Source organism: Rhinolophus sinicus, linkage group LG04, assembly GCF_036562045.2.
Source record: "Rhinolophus sinicus isolate RSC01 linkage group LG04, ASM3656204v1, whole genome shotgun sequence".
Classification (NCBI taxonomy): Eukaryota; Metazoa; Chordata; class Mammalia; order Chiroptera; family Rhinolophidae; genus Rhinolophus; species Rhinolophus sinicus.
The window spans coordinates 98601440-98626387 of record NC_133754.1 but is presented as its reverse complement, the minus strand read 5'-3'; the positions used below and the strand labels follow the sequence as shown (position 1 = coordinate 98626387).

Sequence of the window (24948 nt, the reverse complement as noted above, 5' to 3'; positions counted from 1 at the left end):
CATGTGCTTCTGGTGATAAACCTCCTGGCTTATGGTGGTAATGTGTGCCTTAGGACAGAGACCTCATGGGACCACGCTCAGTTCTTGAGGACACCCATTTAGTGCCCCTAACAAGATGGCCTGGTCTCAAAGGGATTCTTCTCTAAGCATCTCCCCTGGCCTTATGAGCAGTTATCTTTCTTGTTGTAGTCACCAGTCTTTGAGGTATAGTTGGTGGCAGTCAAGGGCAGAGGAGGAGGGAAAGGTCAAGGACTAATCAGTTTTCCCTGGGTCGCATCTGTTCACCTTCTCATCACACTGGCCTCTGTTATTGCCACAAATTTACTGTGGTGTTTTCCCATCACAAGTGCTGTGAGGCAGACAACAACCACCCAGGTCCTCTGGAGGAGACACGAGCACCGATTGGCCTCTTCCCCAATGGTGGTGCTATGGCCACACCCTGCCCCCCCAACCCTCCCCCACCGCACTCCACACCAAGTCAACATCCCCCGCCTTTCCCTAGGGGTTTGTCATGCTTTACTTTAGTTCTTTAAATCCATACATTTCCTCATAGATCGTAGGCCTCTCCAAGGTTACACTTGGAGAAGGGGCCAGCAGCCCCACTTTCCTGGTTAATGCCTGCCTTCTCCTCTGGACGGCCAGCTTCCTGAAGGCGCACTCCATGTCGGCCTCGTCCCTCACTGCCAGGGCCTGCCCCATCGTAGATACACAGAAAAAGTGTGCTGAATGAACTGCCTACTTCCTTCTTGATATGCTTATGGTCTCTTGATTTTCTATGCCCTCCCAGACTCCTTCCTCTCTACCTGCCCTGAAATAACCGCATCTCGGTTTCTGTCCTCAAAGTACATTGTTTCTCTGTCCCTGGGAATCTCATCCCTCAAATAAGTTAAACTATCTGATGATAACTCCTGATGCTGTAGTTTGTCCAGCCTAAATTTCTTTCTGGACTGTAAGACTGTAATATAATAATGGATGGGCCTCGCTAAATATCCCATACATGATCTAAATTCAGTGTGATCAAAACCAAGTGTGACAGGTATTTCCTGGAAACTGGTATCTCTCCTGCCATTCCTATCTTGAGGGGTCTCCATTGACTCTCCCTTCTCCTTCACCACTCCCATGTCAAATCATTCATGAAATCAGGAAATCCTGTAGACTCTGCCTCCTGTATTATGTTTTCTACTTATCCCCTCCCCCCACTACATGACTGCTTCTGTGGCTCAGACCTTGATCACTTCTCACCTAAATTTCTGCTTCGTCCTCCACATGCATCCTAGAGGGAACTTTTAAAGATGCAAGTCATATTATGCCACTTCCCAGACTAAATCCTCTATCACTTAGTTCTCTGTGATCTTGCGGGTAACTCCAAATTCCTTAGTCGTATTTAGGAGAACTTTGATCTATGTTGTGAACTTCCTGAGAGTCGGGGTTATGGCTGTCTCACTGTAGTCCCAGTGTCCAGCAAAGTACCTGGGATATAGTTGGTGCTCAATAAATATTTGTTGAATGACTGAGTGAGTGAATAATCTGGCCCCTGCAAACCATGCCAACTTCATTTCTTAATGTAGCCCCATTCCAGCTTTTACCTCACTAAAAATTACTTCATTTTAACAAGATCCCTGGCTGATTTGTATGCAGCCTGAAGTTTGGAAAGGGCTGGCTTGAGGACTTCTGGCTGGGTGTTATTTCTCTTGTATCTGAGCACACCCTAACATAACTGGTGTGCCCTCATTTAGTTCTACAGACAGGTTTGCGAATATTTGGCTTATGTGATTTTCTGACCATGCAGTGCCCCTTCTCTCTGGCTTATTCCTTTCTACAGTCTTGTCCCTCTCCCTACCTCCCACTTTTTCATGTGGCTAACACTTCCTAGATTCAGCTAAGGCATCACCTCCACCAGAAAGCCCACCTGACTCCCTCCAGCTTGAATTAGGAACCCTTCTGATAGCAGTTATTGTGTCACCTTTTATTTGATTCTTTACTAAGTTGACTCTTCAGCTGGAACCCAAGTGCCTTGAGAGAAACCTGTTTTTATGCTTTGTACCCCCCACTGCTCACCACCGTCTGGCACATTCTAACAGCCGAGTACGTGTGGCTGTTAGAAGACGGAATGAATGGAGCTTTGCCCACTTTACCTTTGCTGCCACATCCTACTCCACAAGGGCTCCGGGAGCTGAGGCCCTGGTGGGGCAGGATGCCAGGGGTGGGATTAGGGGATTCAGCGGCCTGCTGGCCCAGCAGCTGTCTCTCCCTCCCATCCCGCCCTCTTGCCCTCCAGAGAGCACACGTATCAGAAGCAGCTGCATGTGCGTGTGCGTGTGCGTGTGTGTGTGCGTGTGTGTGTGTGTGTGTGTGTGTGTGTGTGTAGGGTGGGGGATACCTCTCCCTCCTCCTCTCTCCTCTCTCTTTCTTTCCCAGGAACAATGTCACAAAGCAACTGACAGCTGAGGAAGAAATGTTTGGGCAAAGAGAAGACCCCACAAATATGAGCTCCTGGATCTGACAGCTCGTCTCCTGCGTGCTCCCTGAACTGGAGCCAGTCTAGGAATGGCACCAAGCAGTGCAGGCTCTGGCTGTCATTTTAGGAGCCAAGTGGAGTGGCAATAAAACTTAACGAGGACGGGGCCATGACGGCACTTTAGCAGTTACACTGTGAGAGCCTAAGTGTGTTTCAGGACACTTTCTTATTAAGAAATGATTTAAAATGTGGTATTTCTCCCTTGCTAGATGCAGTGTCATCCGTTTCTATGCACTGACGTTTTTGGCAAAAGCAACCTGGCTTTAACCTGGGATAAGTGTGGGGTTGTGGCTGGGAGCAAGGCTCCCAGGGGTGGACATGTGAGCCAGCCATGCAGGCTGGAGCCTGGGGCTCTGTTAGGAGGGCCGCGGTGGGGAGATTTTGCTGCTCGTGTCCCGCGGGCTGAGGCAGGTACTTTTCCCATATCTGGCGGGCACATGTGTGAAGGCAAGCTTGGGTAGTCAACTCCTGAGCCGAGATGTACCCTCCCACTGATGCCTGTTGGCCCGATGTGCAGATGTGCTAATGGCTTAGTCTGACCTCAAGCAGAGGAAAGTACAGAGGACTCAGGATGAGGCGGCATGAGTGTCTGTCCCGAGGGACCCACATGGAATGTTGCTTTGGGAGGCAGTGGGAATGGCAAAGTCATGAGCAGTTCGTACTTTGCAAATGTTTGTTGAGCAAGCCCCTGTGGCAGGGAGCCAGGGTCTGCGGTGGGCCCGTAGGACTCAGATCTGGAAGACCTGTGCCTGCCGCCACAGAGCCCCCTGTCTGGCAGGGGAGACTGGCAGACACCTCCAACCTCGTGTGGTGATGCTGAGGTAGCGGCAGCCCCAAGGCATGAGGGGACAAGTCACACAGACCACAGGGTTAGAGCACATCCCTGGGAAGGAACCGAGTGTTTCTTGGAAGGACAGCTAGGAAGAGGAGGAAACTGACATCCACTCAGTGCTCATTGCGTGCAGCGCGGTGCTGGCCACGTCTTGTCCCATGACCCCTCCAGATGGGGAGTAAGGCTCAGAGGGGCTCCCTGGCCGGCCTGAGGTCACCTGGGACCCTCTAGGGCCTTATGCCCTGACATGCTGCCTGCCCATCAGTCATGGCAGGGATGAACGGAAGGTCATCCCAGTCTGTATTAACCACGTTTTCTGGTTTCTGTACTTGATGTTTTGACATGTGGGGCTTTGCTGACCAGAGAGGGACCACTCCTCCTGGGGTTAGCTGACTTCTAGAGAAAGCCAAAGACTGGCTCAGGAGCTCACCTTTCATATGCAAACTAACCAGTCCACAGGCCGCATCCCCACCACCTTCTCTGTGGAGCTGTCTCACTGCAGGCCACCGTTCCCCTGCCTAATCACCCAGGGCCCCGTGCCAGACCACTAGGCACAGCTCGAGGCCCCAGGCCCTGCTGAAATTATGCAAACAAGACAATCCTAAGCCTATTTGCCCTGCCTCACCTGTTCCTTCCCACAGAAACCGCAATAAAGACTCTTGCCCACATTTCCCCTCACCCTCTGCCTCCTGAATGACCAGCTGCTTCCCCGTCTAGCTCTGTGTGGCATGGCAGGCCCCTCCTCTTGGGAATCTGCTCTGTGGCCGCATCATACCTGAATAATAATAAAACCAATATTTAAAACACAGGTAGAGAGAGTTGCCACTCTCTCTGCCATGAGCGATTTGCAGGGTTGGAACCCAGGAGTATGGGGGCCTGGGAGGATGGGCAAAAGCTTGTGGCTGTGCTGAGAAGCCAGCTTTCTATCCTGAAGGTGCTGTGGAGGTGGGACAGACATGGGCTATAGCGCCATCCCTCCGTCAGGCGCCAGAGAATGGTCAGAAGAGAGAAAGAGAGATGGGGACTCTGTAGTAATCCTGGTGAGACAAGAAGGGAGACTTAGCTGAGGCCATATTGGTGGGAATGGAGTGGAGAGGAGAGATCTGAGAGCCGTGGAGGAGACGCAGGGGTCAAGGTTTGGGGACTGGTTTGATGAGGAGGTAGAGTAAGACGGGGGACCTGGGTGCTGGCAGGTGAATGCATTGGTGGTGACTCCGTACCAAGCCAGGAGTTCCTTCTGAACCACCTCAAAACACCCAATGGTGGGAGCCTTAAACTGTTGGGTCTTTGGATTCAGAGCTCAGGGGAGGGGATCAAAATAGGGGTTAAGGTTATATCTGAGGCTTGTTTTTTCCTTTTTCTTCTTCTTTTTTTTAAAATAACAATGTTAAACTCATTTATCTTCTGTAATTGGCTGGTGTTCAACACTTCTCACAAACATTTAACAGAAGCCCTAACTGAAGGAATTTTGTGTGTTCCCACACTCTGTTCCCCGGAACTGCAATAACCAGGTGATAAAGAACAAACCCCCTTTATTTGTTCTACTTAGGGAAGTTGAAGATGCTCTTTGTCCAACATCCCTTAAAAAAATTACCACCAGCCATGTCAAAGGACCTGGGAAAGCTTCTGTTTGGGAGTGGGGCAACTGCAACAAGGCAGAGAGTTCCAATTTAAAATCTGAGATTGATCGGGCAGGCATCCAATATTCTGGAATCGCAAACATTCAAAGGTCAGACAGGCCAAAAATGACTGGCGAAGAGGAGAAAACATCTGTGCGCTGGCTGAGCACGAGGGAGCCATGATGGACACGAATGGCGGCTTCCTGCTGGGGACCAGGTCTGAAAGGGTCTTAGGAATCATCTGGCATGGGGATTAGGTGGGATGTGGGATACTGGGGACCTACCTTTAGGTCCTGGCAGATTGTGGGGAGCTCCGCAGTAGGCCTGAAAGATGAAAAGAAATGTGTGTGAGTGTATGTTGGGGTTGATATGGAGATTTTATTGTAACTGCTATTCCTTATACTCAAGGTACTTCCAGGTTAGTGGAGGTGCCCAGACGTAGGTGAAGGACCTTCAGATATTTCTGAGGCAGAATAACCACGAGTGTGGAGGAGCTGTGCCACAGCTGTGAGGGCCAAAGCAATGTGAAGTGGGAGCAGATCCCATGGATGGTCCAGAGGAAACTACAGAAAGTGGTGAACTTGGAAGTGAAGCATGCCATCTTCTTTGTGTATTCTCACATTCTTCTCAGAGGGGAATCTGGCCATTTCAGCACCCCTTTTCTTCCCCAGGTAGGGTCTCAAGAGCTGAGGGTGGGCCTTCTGCCTCCCATGAGTTCGGGCCCCTTGGGAGCGTGAGGAGTAGCAGCTGTTACTACAAGGTCCTGCCCCTGGAGTTTGTACCTGTGTTGCAGACGCCGCTACCATGGCCAGGTGAAATGCATTCCTCTCAGAGCTTTCAGAGGGGAGAAGGGCAGCACACAAACTTTTTAGTGTCTGGAGGAATCACCGAGTCCATTTACTACCTTAAAAACAGAAAAGACAAAAATTACCGTAAACAAAATGAAAAGGCAAATTATGGAACAATACTGGCCACACAATGACAGATGAAGGATTAATGTCCTTACTATATAAAGCTCCATGCAAATGGGTAAGGAAAATAATGAGACTGCAACAGACCCATGTGCACAGGGTGGGTGGGACTGCCTTTTCCCTGCTTAAAAGCCCATTCCCAAACAGAGGCCGAGAAATGCCAGGGACTCACATTCCCAGCTTCCCTTGCAGCTACGATACAGGCATGTGTTCCTGGGCACGTGACCCACCTCGGACCAATAAGACAAGACAGATTCTGAGGCTTTGGGAAAAATACAGGAGAGAGTGGTGCAATGGGAAACCCCTCCCTCTGTCCTTCTGCCTGTGAAGAGGGCTGTGTCGGGGGTCTGATGCTTGGGGGCCATAGCAGGCTGTGACCATGAGGATATCACAAAGAAAATCACAGAGAATCTGACCATAGCCCTGACCTGCTTGGTGCTCTGAACCAAGCCTCCAACAGCCTACCTCTGGGCTGTTTGGGTTGTGAGAGTTATTCATAAATGTCTGTTGTTTAAACCAGTTTTAGGTAGGTATTCTGTTACTTGGGATGAAGTCATCTTAACTGATAAAAGATGAAAAAGATAATTTTCAGAGAAGGAAATTATAATCGGGTAATAAAGATACGAGCGAGGTTTTGCCTCACTAGCAGTTAAAGGAAATGCAAACTAGAGCGATGATATCATTATTTGATTATCCAATTTGCAAACATAATGATGTACATGTGGTGAGATGACTTTCTCATAGACATCCCTGTGGGAGAGCTTTTGGTACAATGCACCTATAAAGCAATTTAATGATATATATGAGTTGCTTTCTTAAAGTACTTACTGTTTGATTCACTATTCTCCCCTTAAATATAATCAGAGATGCAAACAAAGATTTATTAACTGTCTACTTGATATCTCCACATAGAGAGTGCTTTATGGGCTATATTAATTTATCTGTGCTACTGTAATGAATTATCACAAACAGTGGCTTACAACAACACAAATTTTTTTCTTACAGCTCTGGAGCTCAGAAGTCTAAAATCAAGGTGTCAGCAGGACTGCGTGTTCCCTCTGGGGCTTCAGGGGTGAGTCCATTTCCTTGCCTTTTCAGCTTCTAAAGGCTGCCTGGTTCCTTGGCTCCTGCCCTTTCTCCCATCACTCCAACCTCTTGCTTCTATACTCATCACATCTTCTGTCGTCAAATCTGCCTCTGCGTCCCTCTTATAAGGACCCTTGTGATGACATTGGGCCCACCCGGATAATAATCCGGGATAATATCTCCATCCAAGGTCTTGAACTTAATTGCATCTGAAAAGTCTCTTTTGCCTGTAAGGAGGTCACATGGTCATAGGCGCTGAGAATTAGTATGTAGACATCATTGAGGGGCCACGATTCTGTCTGCCTCAGGGGCACTTCAAACTTGCCATGTCAAAAACTTAAATTCTGTACTCTTCTTCTCCCACACACTGTCCCCATTTGGCTTCAAATCTCTGTGGTAACATCACCCACACGGTTGTCCAGTCCAGCAACGTGTCACCCCTGGCTCTCCACTTCCTCACCTCCCATATCCTGTAGACATCCGTGAATAGTTACTGAGTGTCACCTGTGTGCCGGCCACTGTTCCAGACACAGACGACACGGAGATGAACAGACATAGGGGTCTCTGCTCAGAGGACAAACAAACAAGAAAATATCACTTCGCTATTGGTGCCCTTTGAAAATCCAGGCGATGTGATGTGTAGACTGGCTGGAGTTTACTTTAAATTGGGTGATCAGAAGAAGCATCGCTGAGGATGTAGTATTTAATCTGGGATTCGACAAGAAGGAATCAGTCACGCAAAATTTCAAGGCAGTGCAGCCCAGGTGTGGGAAACACGCTGTGCAAAGGCTTTAAGGTAGGAACAAGCTGGTGCTGTTCAAGGAACTGGAAGAGGGTGGAGGTGGCTGGAGCAGAGAGATCAAGGTCAAGAGTGAAATGAGGCCAGAGCAGAAGGTCGGAGCAGGGTCTCACAGGGCCTAGTAGAACAGAGCCGGGACTATGGATGTTAACTTCAAAATGTATGCTTAAACTTCTTGCCTCCATCTCACCTCTGCCTCTTAATCTGGCCAACCATCATCTCTCACCTGGACTATGGCAATAGTCTTCTACCTCGTCCTCCTCCTCCACCTTTGCCTCCCCGACCCACGTTCCACTTAACAATCCGAGTGATCTCTTAAAGAGGATGCAGTCCTCTGGCGTATCCAACGTCTGCTTCTCCCTCCTCGCAGTGTACCTTTCTCTCCTGCAGAGGCTGGAAAGTGGAAGCCCGTATTTCCCAGACTCCATGCAGCTTGGGTTCCAGATGCAATTTAGGCTCTGCTTAAGTCAGATGTGCTTGTGGATGTCATGAGTCAGTGCACTGTGAGGCAGGGAGAGAGGTGGCGTGGCCCAAGGCATTCACCTTTATAGGTGTGGCTCCGGCAGGTGCAGTGTGGCTGTGCGGCCACAGTGAAGCTGCGGCCTGTGGACGCAGGACTGCTGCCTTCATGGTGTGTCCTGGAGCCTCACCTTCCTGACCGCTGCCCAACAATCTGTAGATAGGTAATTCCCTGTGTTAGATTTCTTTTTGCTTAAAAAAGTGAGAGTGGTTTCTGTCATCTTCTACTGAGCCCTGAATACAAAAGGGCTACACTGACCAGAGACTAAACCCCTCATCCTTACCATGCCTATAAGGCCCTGATGATGTAGTCCCCTCATCTTCATTTGCGCACACTCTGCTGTCCTCTTCCCTGCTCCTGATGAGTCCTTATCTGTCAGGTGGCAACCCAGTTTCACTTCCTCCGAGAAGTCCCCTCTGTGACTACTGTAACAAAGTACCTCAGCCTGGGGGGCTTAAACAACAGAAATTTATTCTGTCAAGTTCTGGAGGCTGGAAGTTCAAGATCAAGTTACCAGGAGCATTGGTTCCTCTGGAGGGCTGCGCGGAGGATGTGTAATGATTCTCTCTGTTGGCTTGTAGATGGCCGTATTCATGTTCACAGCGGTGTTCTCCCCGTGGGTGTCTCCGCGTCCAAATGTCCCCTTTTTATAAGCAAACGAGTCATATTGGATTAGGGCCCACTCTAATAACCTCATCTTAACTAATTACATCTGCAGTGACCCTATACCCAAATTTCAATTCCATTCTGAGATACTTGGAGTTGGGGCTTCAACATATGCATTTTTTTGGAGGGGGGTACAGTTCAGCCCATAGAATTTGGGTCTCCAATGATAGCCTGTCAACAAACTATTTCTTTGTCAAAGTGGTCAGCACACTGTGTGACCACCCGGGCATTTATCTGGTTGATGTCTGTCTTGCACCAGACTGTAAGCTCCATCATTTGGGGAGACTGTCGCCTTGCTCTTCCTGTGCATAGCAAGTACACAAAAAGTATTCATCCAACTGGTAAATGAATGAACTGATGAATTGATGAATAAAAAGCGATTATTTCTAATAGCTAATGTAAGACCTATAAGGCCCGTGATAGACAAGTGGTCCAATCAACCAACATACAGTTGTTTGCTACACGGCTATTATAGTTTGTTTATTGCACCACTATTAAAGTCTGTTTCTGAAGAATTTTTTACAATGTGAGGAAATGCTTATGGTTTGTCACTGAATGACATGGTACAATATATTAGGTTGGTGCAAAAGTAATTGCAGGTTTTGCATCTATTTTTAGCCTTTTAAACCACAATTACTTTTGCACCAACCTAATAACTGTTTATTTGAACTATTATTTGAAAAAAGAAGAGGAAAATGAGGTAGAGTCCAGCACTGAATCTCACAATATGTGAAAGTCCGGTTATAAACTGCTCAAGTTTATAATTTTCCACGTTGAGTTTATTTAACTCTTCTGATTCATTCATTCGGCGCCTCCATGTCAAGGCTAAACAATTATTAGAGCCTTTAAAAATTAGTTTTCTTTTTCTATCTTATATTCTTTGGGGCATAAAAAGTGAGGAAACGAGGAAATAAATAGGGCCTTGTTTGTACTTCTTTGGGCTGAGATAATCTTATTTTGTCACTCATTCTGCCATTAATAAAACCGTGTCTGATAATATGTAAAAATAATGGTTTTGAATTTATATTCTTTAAACATTTTTAAAAACATCTCTTTTTCTGATTTCAGAATTAATACATGCTCATTGTCAAAAAAATTAAATATCAAAGTAAAATAGAAACTTAAAGTATCCTAAAATTCTGCTTCAAGACAATAGCCATTAATTCCACTTTGGTAATATTCTTCCAGTTTACTCTTAATATACACATATGTATGCATGAATATACACAAGCATTTTGCAGAAATGAGCCCACACTACATGATGGTGTACAAATTGTTTCATTTTAAAACATTTCTTGGTCATTGTTTCATGTCAGTTTTCATGCACCACTGTGGTTCTTTTAATCTCAGGTAGGTCTCAGACTCATACTGGGCCTGAGGAAAGTAACCCCAGATACAGGAAGGTGACCCATCATCTTCCCAAGGGCAGAATGGTCAAGGTCCAGATGTCCAGATTGGTTCATACTCTGTGGCTCATTGCTTTTCTTGGCCCTGAACACCAAAGTCACTACCATATGTGCTGGTGTGATTGGATGAACCATATGTGGAATCCTCTGTGGGTGGAAGATGCTATGTAAGTAGCAAAAAAACAGAACTAAGGCTGTCCTGTGCTTCCTGGAGTTAAAAATCCCACCACATTGCAGAATTCTCTAAAGCTTCCAAAACCTAGTGGAGTTATTTCACCATCATTCTCAGCTGTGACCAAGTATGTGAAACTGTATCATATGGTGAAGAATATAGATTAAATGTCTTTTCAGTGGCATGGTGATGGTATGGGGTGTGAGGTGTAGGCTGTGTGTGTGTGTGTGTGTGTGTGTGCGCGTGTGTGTGTATCTGCATATGTGTGTGTTTTACTAACAATTTAGTAAAGTTCCATCTCCACATTGTGTTGTAAACCCATAGTTTTCACATGTCCTCGAAATTTCTGAATGATTTTTAGATATTGTTTTTTTCTGTTTGGTGAGTTAAAAATAAATGTATCTTTAAGTATATTGATTCATCAATACATCTGATACATCAGAATTATCCTTTGAGGTAGCTGATGAAAAGTCAGTGTTCCGGTAGAAACTGCAAATAGCTTTCCCCCCTCAAATTTGGAACAACATGAAGCTCCAGGTTTTGATAAATATTTCAAGACTGATTTCCCCGAACCAATCTTTTGCTGCTCTGTTTTCAGCCTCCTGTCTGGGTGAGGGCTTGTGCAGAGAGGACCTCATGCCACATTTCCAGGGACTGATGACTCTTAGCACACAGCAGGTAAACAAGGATGTCAGCATCCAGCATCAGGAAAACAAATCCCTGTGGAGAGGAAAGCTGCAGTTCGAGGTCATTTTATAAAATGATTTTACTGTCTTGTACTACAGAATGTTATATAAGCTAATCTATTGATTATCTCATACTTAGGACACTTTATTCATGAATTTAACAGAACAACTCTGTTCACCTTTCAAGGTACAGCACAAAATGTACTCAGTTACAAGAAAGGGGCCCTGGGGAGCATTATTCCCACCCATGATCGATACATCACCCATGTTTATTGGCTTCACCTTTGAAGTGAAGCAAGGTGCGAAACACGTCCTTTTATGTCAGAATCAGGAGATGTGTTTCCAAGAACAATTGCACATTATTTCACAGAGATGAAGACCTAAGTGGAGTAAGTGAGGAGGAAACACAAAGGAGCTTGAACTTGACCCTGGATTTTGAAATTTATTGGCACTTTATAATGGCATTTTTCTTGTCTAATGTCTGGAAGGAGGAAACTATCTGCTGACCCATCTCCTGGCTCACTCCACAGTCGGGGTCATGAGATGGGGTCTTCCTATGAGATTGGGTGTTCTGGTGGGCGCAAGCCTGCGTGGCAGAACTTCAATAAATATATCCGGATGAACAAACAAATACAAAAGCACATAAGTGAACTCCTGGGTTGCGCTGTACCTGCCTGTGGTCTCCATGACTGGCAGAGCCACACCGTGGGGACCCTCTGACTAACGGTCAGTGCCTCAAGCCCTTATGCACCCACTGCTTTCTCAAGGGTGGTATTGTGCATTGTTTGACCCTGTCTTAGGCCAACAAATGTTTCTTATTTCTTTAAAGAGATAATTGATTATCATGTCAGAGACCATGGCATGTATCTTTTTCATAGGAAAAGCAGAAAAGCAAGGAAACAAGTGGTCTAGAGCAGGAATGAAATGGGGGAAGGAGAAATGTGGAGGGAGGAATAAAGAATTTTTTCAGCGCTTACTATGTGCAGTGGATGGAGCTAGGGGTTCCACACACATTATTTAAATGTATACCCCTACCCAACAGACTCTGAAGGAGGTATTATTATGCCCACTTCAAATATAAAAAAGCCAGAAGCACAGAGAAGTTGAGTGTCTCACCCTAGGTCACACAGCTATTATGTGGCAGAGCTGCAGTTTGAACACAGTTCGGTCTACAGTGGTTTATGCTGAGACAGGGCAAGTAAATACTAGAAGACAGACTTAGTCTTCCTGAAGATGTGGGCTACACATGAAAGATATGTAGCTTTTCTATATATGTAGCTTTGCTTTTCATAGTTGTCAATTTAGAAGAGGCAATAACTCATTAAAGGATTTTTATATCATTTTGTATTAATGGACACTTTAAATATATAACTTACTGTATTCTGTGCTAAGTGCTTTACACACCTTACCTCATCTAACACACACACACAAACACAAACACACACACGATCCAGTGAGGCAGATGCATGTATCATCCCATTTTACAGGTGGTGAAGTTAAGTCTTAAGATATTACGCAGCCAAAACAATCTTGGAATAGCAGAACAAAGTCAGAGGACTCACACTTCCTGATTTCAAAACTTACTACAAAGCTCCAATAATCCAAACAATGTGGTCCTGGGATAAAGACAAATTCGTACAGGGCAATGGAATAGAATAGAGAGCCCAGAAATAAACTCATGCATATATGGCCAAATGATTTTCAACAAGGATGCCAGAGGCACTCAATGGGGGGAAAGACAGTCTTTTCAACAAATGATGCTGGGAAAACTGGATATCCACAAAGAAAAGATTGAAGCTGGGCCCTTACCTAACACCATATACAAAAATGGGTCCAGGACCTAAACGTGAAAGCTAAAATGATAAAACTCTTAGAAGAAAGCACAGGACAAAAGGTTCATGGCTTTGGATTTGGCAGTGATTTCTTGGATATGACACCAAAAGCACAGGCAACAATATAAAAAAACATTCACATGAAAATTAAAAACTTTCTTGCATCAGACATGGAAACAACCAAAATGTCCTTCGATAAATGAATGGATAAAGAAGTAGTGGTATATATATACAATGGAATACTATTCGGCGGTAAGAAAAGATGATATAGGAACATTTGTGACAACATGGATGGATCTTGAGAGTGTAATGCTGAGCGAAATAAGTCAGACAGAAAAAGCAGAGAACCATGTGATTTCACTGATATGTGGTATATAAACCAAAAACAACAAAAGAACAAGACAAGCAAATGAGGAACAGAAACTCATAGACACAGACAATAGTTTAGTGGTTACCAGAGGGTAAGGGGAGTGGGGAGTGGGGGGTGGGAGATGAAGGTAAGGGGGATCAAATATATGGTGATGGAAGGAGAACTGACTCTGGGTGATGAACACACAATGGGATTTATAGATGATGTAATACAGAATTGTACACCTGAAATCTATGTAATTTTACTAACAATTGTCACCCAAATAAATTTAATTAAAAAAAAAAACTTTCTTGCATCAAAAGACACTGTCAATAGAGTAATACGGCAACCCACAGAATGGGAGAAAATATTTGCAAATCATATAGCTGATAAGGGATTAATACTCCGAATATGTAGAGAACTCCTAAAATTCAACAATAAAAAATGAACAATCCGGTTCATAAATGGGCAAAGGACTTGAACAGACATTTCTCTAAAGATGACATACAGTTGGCTGTTAAACACATGAAAAAATGCTCGACATCACTAATTAGTATGGAAATGTGAATCAAAACCACAATGAGGTACCACCTTGCACCTGTTAGGATGGCGATCATCAACACAAACAAAACAATCCCCCTCTCGCTCCCGGAAATAACAAGTATGGGTGAGCATGTGGAGAAATTGGAACCCTGTGCCCTGTTGGCAGGAATGCATTACAGCCACTGTGGAAAACAACTTGGTAATTCCTCAAAAAATTAAATATAGGATTACCATAAGATTCATCAATTCCACTCCTGGATATATATCAAAAAGAACTGAGCAGGGGCTGACCCGGTGGCTCAGGTGGTTGGAGCTCCGTGCTCCTAATGCCGAAGGCTGCTGTTTCGATTCCCACATGGGCCAGTGGGCTCTCAACCACAAGGTTGCCAGTTTGATTCCTTGAGTCCTTCAAGGGATGGTGGGCTCCGCCCCCTGCAACTAAGATTGAACACAGCACCTTGAGCTGAGCTGCTGCTGAGCTCCTGGATGTCTCAGTTGGTTGGAGCGCGTCCTCTCAACCCCAAGGTTGCTGGTTTGACGCCCCCAAGGGATCGTGGGCTGTGCCCTCTGCAGCTAACAACAGCAACTGGCCCTGGAGCTGAACTGCGCCCTCCACAACTAAGATTGAAAGGACATCTTGACTTGGAAAAAATCCTGGAAGTACACACTGTTCCTCAATAAAAAGTCCTGTTCCCCTTCCCCAATAAAATCTTAAAAAAAATAAAATAAAAAGAATTGAGCAGGGTCTTGAAGGATATTTGTACACCCATGGTTATAGAAGCATTATTCACACTAGTTAAAAGGTGGAAGGAACCCAAATGTCAATGAATGTGTAAGTAAAATGTGGCATATACCCAGCATGGAATACTACTCAGCCTTAAAAGAGAAGGAGATTCCAACAACCTGAAGGAAACTTGAAGATATTATGCTACGTGAAATAAGCTAGTGACGGAAGGACAAACTCTGTATGAGTCCACTTACATGAGGTGACCAGAGTAGTCAAATTGAGAGACAGGAAATAGAATGGTGGTTGCCAGGGGCTGGGGGAGGGGGCTGGGGAGTTGGTGTTTAATGGCATGATAGTTAATTTTATGTGCCAACCTGACTGGGCCTTGGTGTGTCCAGATATCTAATCAGAGCTCTAGACACTTGTGAGATGGTCAAAGGAGTGATGAAGAGCTGTGCCGTCTGCACACCCTTGACCGTGTGTCAAGAACAAATGGACAAATAACACCCAAGCATACTGAGAATCCTTTTGCTTGTCTAGATCGTTTTTATGAACTGAACTTGAGTCTCTTGGGAAAGCACAGCTGGGTGGAGACCCGGCCCTGAGGACCTGCTAGAAGTAGCATCTTGGGATGACCCATGAAGGCCAGGCAGCCAAGGCCGCCAAGAGAAGGGCGGCCACACACACCTGCAGCCTCTGGGTCTTCCTCTCACGTGTCGGGCACTCCTTTTGGGAGTCCCAGGCCACCCATGCCTCTGTTTCTGGTGTGCCCATAGGGTGAGACTCTGGCATAGTGTCTTTGCCCGCTGGCTAAGAGGCTCAGATAGTTGGGTATGGGCTTGTATGGAGAGGGCAGGGGAGGGGAACACACGCCTGCTGGAACCGGAGCCTATTTATCCCAACTCCTCAGCCCCCTGCGAACCAGCTAGAGGTATGAATTCCTTCCTCCTCCCCAGGGAGCATAGTGTCCTACAGGATGAGGGCAACACGTGGGGCTGGTACAAGGCCTGAGGAGCCGTTTAACACCATCTGAAGTTTCACTGACCAGAGGCTTTCAGCATCCTGTGTGACCCCAAATCTCCCTGAGGGTTCCTGAGTTTCCACTAGGTGGCAGTTTCCCCAGGACTCAGCTTCAACATGCCACCCAAAACACCTCACGCAGAATTAAAAAATGAGGTTCCCTCAGGGGTCCCTGGCCATGTTGTACACCAAAATGAGGAGTCCCAGCTTCTGAAAGGTTAATTTATCACCCTCATGATGGCAGTTTAAAGAGCAAACAGGTCAAGGCAGGATGGAGTAAAGTTGAACATAAAGAAGGCTTCCAGCAGCAGCGCTGTGGGGTACCAGGTGGGGACCCCAACTGCTTGTGCCACCGGCCTGTTTGGCAGCCAGGTGACACCCCATGGACCTCTTCCGGAATAATGTGTTTCCTCGTGCACTGCATTACCAAGGAAACTATTTATATTCAAATGCAGTTATAAAAATGTGTTTTAAATGAACTCATAAAATAGCAATGCATTGTGCTTCTTTATTAATGCATTTAATGTCACGCTCTAGCAGTGGGTCTAAGAGTGACCATAGTTTTGAAAAAATGCTGAGTGTGAATGCTGTTTGGAGCTGTCTGCAACAATTATCGTGTGACATGAAAATACTTGATTTCTATTGATGACAGCATCCCAGCCACTGCTGTGACAGCTGTGGTTTGTGTCTGGCATTGGTTCCTCCTATAATTTAAGAAAATGTTAAGTTGCAGTTACAGATGAATGAAAAGAAAGATGTAATTCTTGCCTCCATCCAAGTTCATGGAGTCCTGACTCTGTCTGCAGACCTCAGGGCCTTTCCCCGAGTGAGGAGTCCCTGCCATCGGGGATGGCCCTTGTCAGCTGGATGGAGTCAGGGCAGGACAGGGCCTGGGGTGGACCTGCTCGCAGGAGGCACAGAGAAGGAGGCCCTGGCTGGTCTGCTTCAGGTCTTGCTTTATGGATGTCTGGCTGCCTGCCCGGGCTGGGCCTTGTTAAACACTGGCCCTGGCTTCTTTCCTCTCACTCTAACTTTCTCATCTATCACAAAGGGGAATGGCTTCAGAGGAATGTGGAAACTAGACTAGAATCAAGGCTTAAGGTCAGGGAGAGTAATTGTTCGCATAAACCCCCCACTATGGAAGAACTGGGGAGGGGAGGGGGCTGCCTGGCCTGGGGCGTTGCCTGGTCAGGGCCCTTTTGAATTTTATTCTATGTGCTATTATTATTATTATTATTATTATTATTATTATTATTATTGCCTCGTTCACTTGGGCCCTGCCTACATCACCAGAAAAGGGAGTGGACTTCTGTTGTTTTTGACCCCACAGATTATAAACTTGAGGACAGGGCAATGTTTCCCCAGGAAGGCCAGTGCACAGTGGAGGGATAGGGGGCCAGCAGGCCCTGGGAGGTGACAAGCCAGGCAGCCTGTGTTCCTGCCCCAACCATTGATGGGCACCTGCCTGCCTCAGTTTTCTCATCTGTAGAATGGTGCTAATACCACCTGCCCTATCATCTCACAGGATGGCTGTGAAGAGCAAGATCCATAATAAATGTACACTCTTATGTGTTTATTTAGAGTGCCCCAAGTGAATGGCAGAAATGTATAACAATAGGACAAAAAAATAAATGCATAAGAAAATTGGAGTGAAGGGAAAATAGGAGCCAGAAAAGGCAGTTGATTGATTCTGTGGAGGAGGTGAGATGTGGGTGTTATGAGAGGGGCTGGGTGACATGGAAAGAGCTCAGGGATGGTGGGGAGGCAGGACAGAGAGGATTCGGTGCCGGCTGGGCCCTGGGGGAGGAGGGGTCGAGGAGGCCAGGAGGACGTTTGGGTTTCTGGCTTGGGCGAGGGCAAAACCATGAGTTCACTTGGGACATGTGGCGTTTGAGGTGACCTTAACATTCCCACGGAGGTGCCTTCACAGATGAGTCTAGACTGGAGATGCAAATTTCAGAGTTATCGATCACTGAAGTGATGTGGGAACGTACAAGGTCAGATGGAGGTCAGTACAACACAGGAGACGAGGGTCTAGGGCGGGGTCCAACATTTATTTCTAGAATACGTGAGCGATGTCTACACAATACACTCCCCATGCAGAGCTGCACGCCAACAGTTCACTGCTTTTTCATCTTTTACTAAATGTTCTCACCTCCATTTTTACCATTCTCTATTATAATTGCTTTTCAGATCTGTCTCTTACCTTCTGTACTCTGTCCTTGTTTTTTTTGTTTTTTTTTTACATATGTGGTGGCATCTATGCTTGCACTTGGACCTGGGGAATTCAATAGGCAGGCCACCTGGCTGCCTCTGAAAGGCTCAATAATGTCATTAATATTATTTATGAGAAAGCCAGGAACATATAAAGACATTTTCATTTGCGAGCATTTGAGAGGGGGTCGTCATAGAAAATCACTGGACATATCTTCCAGGAGATCACAGAGGGTATAATTGTTTGTTTGTATGTCTGCTACTCTAGCAATATTTGTGAGCTTCTTGATGGCAGATAGTGTATTTAAGGCAACTATTGGTTCATCTTTTAATAACAACAACATTAGCAAGCCTTCATTGAGTACTTAATATGTAGCAGGCACTGTTCTAAGAGCACTTGAGTCTAGAGATGGATATTATTATGAGATAGATATTATCATGTCCCCCATTTTATACATGAGAAGACTGGAGCACACAGAGATGAAAACCGTCCAAGGTCAGATAGCTAGGAGGTGGCTGAGCAGGGATTCAAACCCAGTACCTGGCACCTGGCCAGCACTCAATAAATGTTTGTTGAGTGAATAAACACCTTGTACTTCCTAAGCTTGGAGCCTATGCCTCTCTTTATTGAAATCTCACCAATTAAGACTGAGATCAAAGTTCACCTTCTCTGGGAGGCCACCTCCTATTCTGTCCCCAGCATGACTTTGACTGCAGCGCTTTGGGTCTCAGCCAGGGCGCTCGCTCCATTTTATGTGGTAACTCAATGAGCTGTGCACACATCTCGCTTGAGAGTAAGGATGGGAACAACTTTGCATTCCTCTTAGTGCTTTGGACTGGTAGATGCTTATAAATATTTGCTGACTTGAACTAAATTGAAGTTGTAATAGGAGGCCAGATGTTTACTGGGAGAAATTAAGAGCAGTTAGAACACAAAGATCATCAGAAATGGGGCGAAGGAAACAAGTGACCCTATATCTGAGGAGCAGCAGAGATCACAGAAGTGACAGGGTCCCAAGCGGACAAAAGGCTGAACCTTTCCTCAGGAGTAAAGGAAAGAAAGACTTCTCTGAGTTAGTGTAGTGTGTTCAGCTCGATATTCAATCTGTGCTCTGAAATATGTATTTCCATTAACAGTTACTCTACAGGGAGCCATGGTTCATGAGTTCAAAGCAGAATCTGAGCAGTTTGTATTATGTTGTTTTAATAAGTTTCGATATTGGTTGAAAATTCATGAGTGGATTGTGTCTTATGCTGTTCTAAGCTCTTTACAAATATTAGCTCATTCTTTAGTCCTCTTACAGTTCTAAAAGAAGGGTGTGCTAATCCTCCTCCTCCTCCCCATTTTACCGATGAGAAAGCTGAGGTAAACAGAGAGGTTGAGTGACTTGTCCAAGGCCACACAGCTTTAAGTGGCAAAACCACTAGGGGAGCCCAGACATTCTGACTCCCTAGTCCCTGCTCTGAACTACAATACTTTGTCACATCTTTCAGTTGATCACATAGAAGGACAGCCTCTCTCTTGAATCTATGTTTTCCTTATTACAGTGGCTGATGATAAAATGTAAACTTGATGCGTTAGGGGTCTGGACTGCCCCATAGAGAGCTAGTCTTTTAACGGAAAGCTCATTTCAAAGACCAGGTGGGCCACACAGGGAGAGGGAAAGACTGGGCCCCATGCAGTCCTCCTGGACTTACAGACCCTGCAACGGCATGGACTTGAACGAGCCACTGTGCAAACCCACTGGCCCCCAGGGCCTGTTTTCACTACCTGAGCACCGAGCACCACGAGTTCTTAGAAAGCAGAGAAGGAGCTTTGTTTTACTGTCACTGCCGGGGACATCAGGGGTTTGCTAAGACAATTTGCTCTGAAGAGGTGGAACAAGAGAAAGAAAAGGTTGGGAGCAGGGAGAGGGCTGGGCATGGGAGGTGTGAGGAGGAAAAGATGAGAAAATGTCCATATTTCAAAGGATCTGTTTTGTTTTTTTTTGACAAATATTTCAACCTTGAGCTGAGATCTTAGGTGTGTCACTTAAGATCTGATTATTTACCTTTATGAGGATTTTGGTTGAATACTATCTTTTTTCTTAACCACCTCTGGGAATCCTTGAGGTAAACCAGAGCACAGTCCATTCTGGAGTGGGTGCTTCTGCTTCTCGTAGCCATGGCAACAGCAAGCATCCCTGGAGGTCTGTCATCCAGGAATCCACCTATCAGGCTCTTGGGCAAACGTTATATGTCTAAGGTATGCCACTACGCAATGCGATCTGTCATCTGCAGTCGGCTGCACTTGCCAAACCAAACAGGGATCTCCGTCTAAAACAGAAGGGCTGTGCTGTCAGGTAAGCAGTTCTGGCCATCAGCCAGGCTGACCCCTATGCCATATGCAGCGTTAGACACTCTCTGTTGCCATCACCTTATTTAAAAGACAACTCAGTACTTCTGTAACTATGGGGAAATTGAACCCCTTCAAGCCTCAGTTTTTCCAATCTGTATAATGGGGAGAATTACAATAACTGTTCCATCAAATTGTGGAAGATAAGAGAGTGCACACTATTTCTCAGGGGGCCAGGGGAAAGGACGTGCTCAGGAAGTGGTACAGACATCACTGCATCTTGGTTCTAGCTGTACAAGGAGCCTGGGAAAATGGAGACAGAAAAGCTGATATGCTTTGGTTTCTGAATGGCACAACTTGGCACTTAATTATGTAACCTTGGATTTGAGGTGACATCCCCTACTTGTAAGCTTGTTTTCAAACACAAGGTAACTGAAGCAATACACATTTGTTGACATCCTTCTACAGGCCAAGCGCAGTCCTGGGGGCAAGAGACCCGATAGTGAATTTCCTTGGTCTAGGTGCTCAAGGAAAGGAAGGAGGAGTGAGGGATTTATAGCTAGAAGGCAGGCACCCTGGGGGTCTGTCCCCAGCATGCAGAATGGCCTCAATAAATGTTTTCTGATGATAGGGCAAACCTGATGCCTTGTCGAGTTTGGGGATCTCTTGTTGCAAAGACCTTCTCCCACAATTTAGTTTTCTTAGCTATTTAAGAAAAGTATCAAAAACACCACATCTCAAACTATACTGTTTTTCTAACATGCTGTGTCTTCCAGAAAATAAGACCGGGTCTTATATTAAGTTTTGCTTCAAAAGATGCAATAGAGCTTATGTTCAGGGGATGTCATCCTGAAAAATCATGCTAGGGCTTATTTTCCGGTTAGGTCTTATTTTCGGAGAAACACGGTAGTATGTCTTTCCTGATTTCCAATATCTATTTAAATGTAGCTGAGGTCAAGAGAGGAAAAGGAAAACGTTAAGAAAAGAAGCTATAATTCCTACAGGACTGTTTGCTCGTTAGGCTGTTGAAATAATGACAGAAATTTGCGTTATTTGACAAGTGGGTCACACCTGTAAGTCACTCTACAGGTTTCTGGTCAGAGAGGTAATTAATCAGCCCGTTGCTTTTGCGTCAGACAATAGGTTGTCTTAGTCTGACATCTACTGGTCAACCTTGTAGTTACGTGTTACTTTTTTTTTCCTAATGCATATATACCATATCTGTGATTGTTTTTAATTTAAAAAATCTACTTTCTCCCCATTACCACCCTACTTTCATGTCTAGTCATTCTCTTTCCCCAGATCCTAAAAACTAGTAAGCCTTGCCTCTCTTCCTTTCTTCGCCTGACTTACCATTGACCTTTCTTTGCAGTTGGCCACAGGGAGCATCTTTTCACTTTTTTTTTCTTTAATAATTACCTCTTGTTCACACTCCAACTCATTTCACAGCCAACAGCAAGCTATGGCATTTCTGTCTGCTGGTTGCCACCCCAAGAACAGAGTGTAGTAGTGCAAGCATCTAACATCTGAATATAGACCCCAGGACCAAGTTGGTTCCTCTCCAATTGTGCGATTCCTTCAGGGGAGGCATTTCCAGAGAGGCTTTTTACCGCACTGTGTCACATTCCTGGAGCTGTGGCTAAGCCCTTATCTGAAAAGGATCCCCACCAGAGCCTTTGAGCCTGAGGGAGATACAAGTCTGTGTAGGGAGGGGGCGCATTGACATCAATTTTCTCTGTAGCAACATGGATGCATGTAACCAGCATTCCCATCTTTACCAAATCCCTTGGTGAGGACAAGTTCACATGCTGATCTGAACAGAGGAGGAGAAGGGTGAGCAGGAAGAGCCAAGGAATGAGGGCCATACAAGGACCATTCACTAAAAAAAAAAAAAAAAAAAATCAGTCACCTGTGAAAAGCACCAATAGATGAATGTCACACATGTAAGGTTGAGGGGAAAAATCCAGATACACAGAGTACATGGTGTGTGATTCCATTTACACCAAATTCAAAACCAGACAACCCCAATCTATGGTGACGGAAATCAGAGTAGCGTTTCTTTCCAGTCTGGGCGCACGGAGGGTGTAGTGATTGGCACGGGGAAGGGACATGGGGACCCCGAGGGGACTGGGAATGCTCTATTTCTTCATCCATAAAGAAATAAAGAAGGAAAAGTATGCGGTCAGGATTATCACCGAGAAGCCTCCTTGCAGCCTCAGGGTCAGTGTCGCTGTCCAGAAGCCTACTCTGTGGGAGGGCCGGGGGGGCAGCCCCGTGTACGGAGTGCTGGGGCCTGAGTTGGGCTGTGTGAGCACCAAGGGGTGGGGTTTGTGTGAGTGGTGGGCAGGGGGAGTGCTCGAGAGATCTCATTCTAGTCCTTTAATTTAATTTAATTTTTTAAAAAACATTTTATTGGGAAAGGGGAACAGGACTTTATTGGGGAACAGTGTGTACTTCCAGGACTTTTTTTCCAAGTCAAGTTGTTGTCCTTTCAATCTTAGTTGTGGGGCGCAGCTCAGCTCCAGGTCCAGTTGCCATTGCTAGTTGCAGGGGGCACAGCCCACCATCCCTTGCGGGAGTCGAACCGGCAACCTTGTGGTTGAGAGGACGCGCTCCAACCAACTGAGCCATCCCGGAGGCAGCTCAGCTCAAGGTGCCCGTGTTCAATCTTAGTTGCAGGGGGTGCTGCCCACCATCCCTTGTGGGACTCGAGGAATTGAACTGGCAACCTTGCGGTTGAGAGCGCACTGGCCCATGTGGGAATCGAACCAGCAGCCTTCGGAGTTAGGAACACGGAGCTCTAACCGCCTGAGCCACCGGGCCAGCCCTAGTCTTTTAATTTTAAAATGAATTGAAAATATCTCCCCCAGATGTTGCTTTTAAAAACGGCAACCACCTCTGCTTCAGCCAGGACGATCAGGCTGTGCCTGCCTTCCTGGTTCCGGGGCTTCAGCCCTGACTGGCCCAAATCTCCTGAGGCCTCTCACCCTGGAAGACCCTTGGTCCTCATTTCCAACAGGAGCGGCTGGAGAAGGCTCCTCTCAGAACCTCAGATCCTCTGGGACACCAACAACTTAGCTTCTGATTTCATGCTGATGGGGCTGAGCTTTGAGAGGAACTTGTCTCCAGGAATTTTCAGTTCACTGCGTTCCATTTTCCAGGAATTGAGAGGCCTTGTAGCTAGTGTGGGATACCCTGGAGCTGGACCTGCCCAAGGCCAGGAGAATGCTGATTAAACAGTCGTGTGTGACCCGAAGATGTGTAAACTTTCCTTCATCAGCATGCTGGCCACAGAACGAAGCCATAGCAGCACAGAAGTTATGAGCTTTTTATTGGTGCTTCAGGGTGACACTGAACGGCTGGAGTGCTTACTCATTCCTGGTTATCAGTGCGCTGTAATGCTTCAAACTGCCAGGGGACCGTCAGAGATAAACTTGGGCCGGCCGCAGACTAAGCGGCGCCCGGCACATGTTTCATGCGTTGTGGATTTCCGTTCTTCCTGTCTTTCTTTTTTTAATTGTAGGATGATGTATTATTTTTTGACCTGGAAATATTTATGCAAGGCATGGAAAGAAAAAAAAATCTCCTAAATCTACAGGCATGAGATTCTTATTGATGTATTGATCTTTTCCTTGCTTTTTTTCTTTCTATTTGACAACAGAAGTAGCAGAAAACACAAGATGGACAGTCCAGGTTTTGGGGAGACATGCGTCCTGGGAGAACAGAGCAAGTGGGGACTTCACACTTATCAATTTCCCAAATGCCCCACTGGGGGGCACCTAAATGCAGGTCAGGTTCAAAAAATCATGTCCAAGTGTGGCCAGTTCGTTCAGTTGGTTAGAACACAGTGTTTAGCACATCCAGGTCACCAGTTCTATTCCCACACGGGCCAGTGAGCTGCGCCCTCCACAACTAGATTGAAAACAATGACTTGACTTGGAGCTGATGGGTCCTAGAAAATCACACTGTTCCTCAATATTACTCAATTAAAAAAAATGTGTCCAACCAAAATTACCTGTGCAATTCCCTTGAACCCCCACAAAGCACAGTGAAATGGTCTTGGCTAACTAACTCTGCAGACTAATTCTTAGACACACATAAGTTTGAGCACTACTGGACTCAACTGGAAGGGAATTTTGTATGTAGACTTTCTGTAAGAAAACTGTGGGTCCCTCGTTGTATACGGAACAGAGCTGAAGAATCCGGCTTCCTGCAGAGTCCCTCCATTTTATTTCAATGTCAGCTTCTATGATGAATCCTGGCATAAGTTTGCCGTTGTGAAGCGTGAGAGGTTGGGGAGGCACCTCTCGCCTTCAGTTCTTCGTAAAGAGTGGAGCCTTGCTTCAGGTAGAACTTTGAATGAAGGCTGCTGACAAGGTCGTGACAACCTTACATTTTTGTTGCCTTTAACAAGACTAATTAGAACTCTGCAGGCAGTTGGTATCCCTTTCTCTTCAGCCCTCCCAGAAGGATTCCTCTGAAAACCCTGCTCTCCCTCCCCACCACTGTGGGTACAGGGTCTGGGTGGCTAGCACACCTGTTTGGGTGGGTGGGTAAAACCTACCTCCTCATTCCATTTATACCACCAGCACTAGACCATCTCCTGATAGTATTTCTGACGCTTTGGGAACCCACTTAAAAACCTACTAGAAA

The 24948-nt window shown here is 45.9% G+C and overlaps 1 long non-coding RNA gene across 1 annotated transcript; it reads left to right on the top strand.

Annotated features, from left to right (window-relative positions):
* The first annotated feature begins 2368 nt into the window (after window positions 1–2368).
* Window positions 2369–13512, top strand: LOC141571074 (uncharacterized). The gene is made up of 3 exons (XR_012495595.1): window positions 2369–5781; window positions 6946–7012; window positions 11188–13512. It is a non-coding gene; the product is annotated as an uncharacterized LOC141571074 (long non-coding RNA).
* Window positions 13513–24948: the final 11436 nt, after the last annotated feature.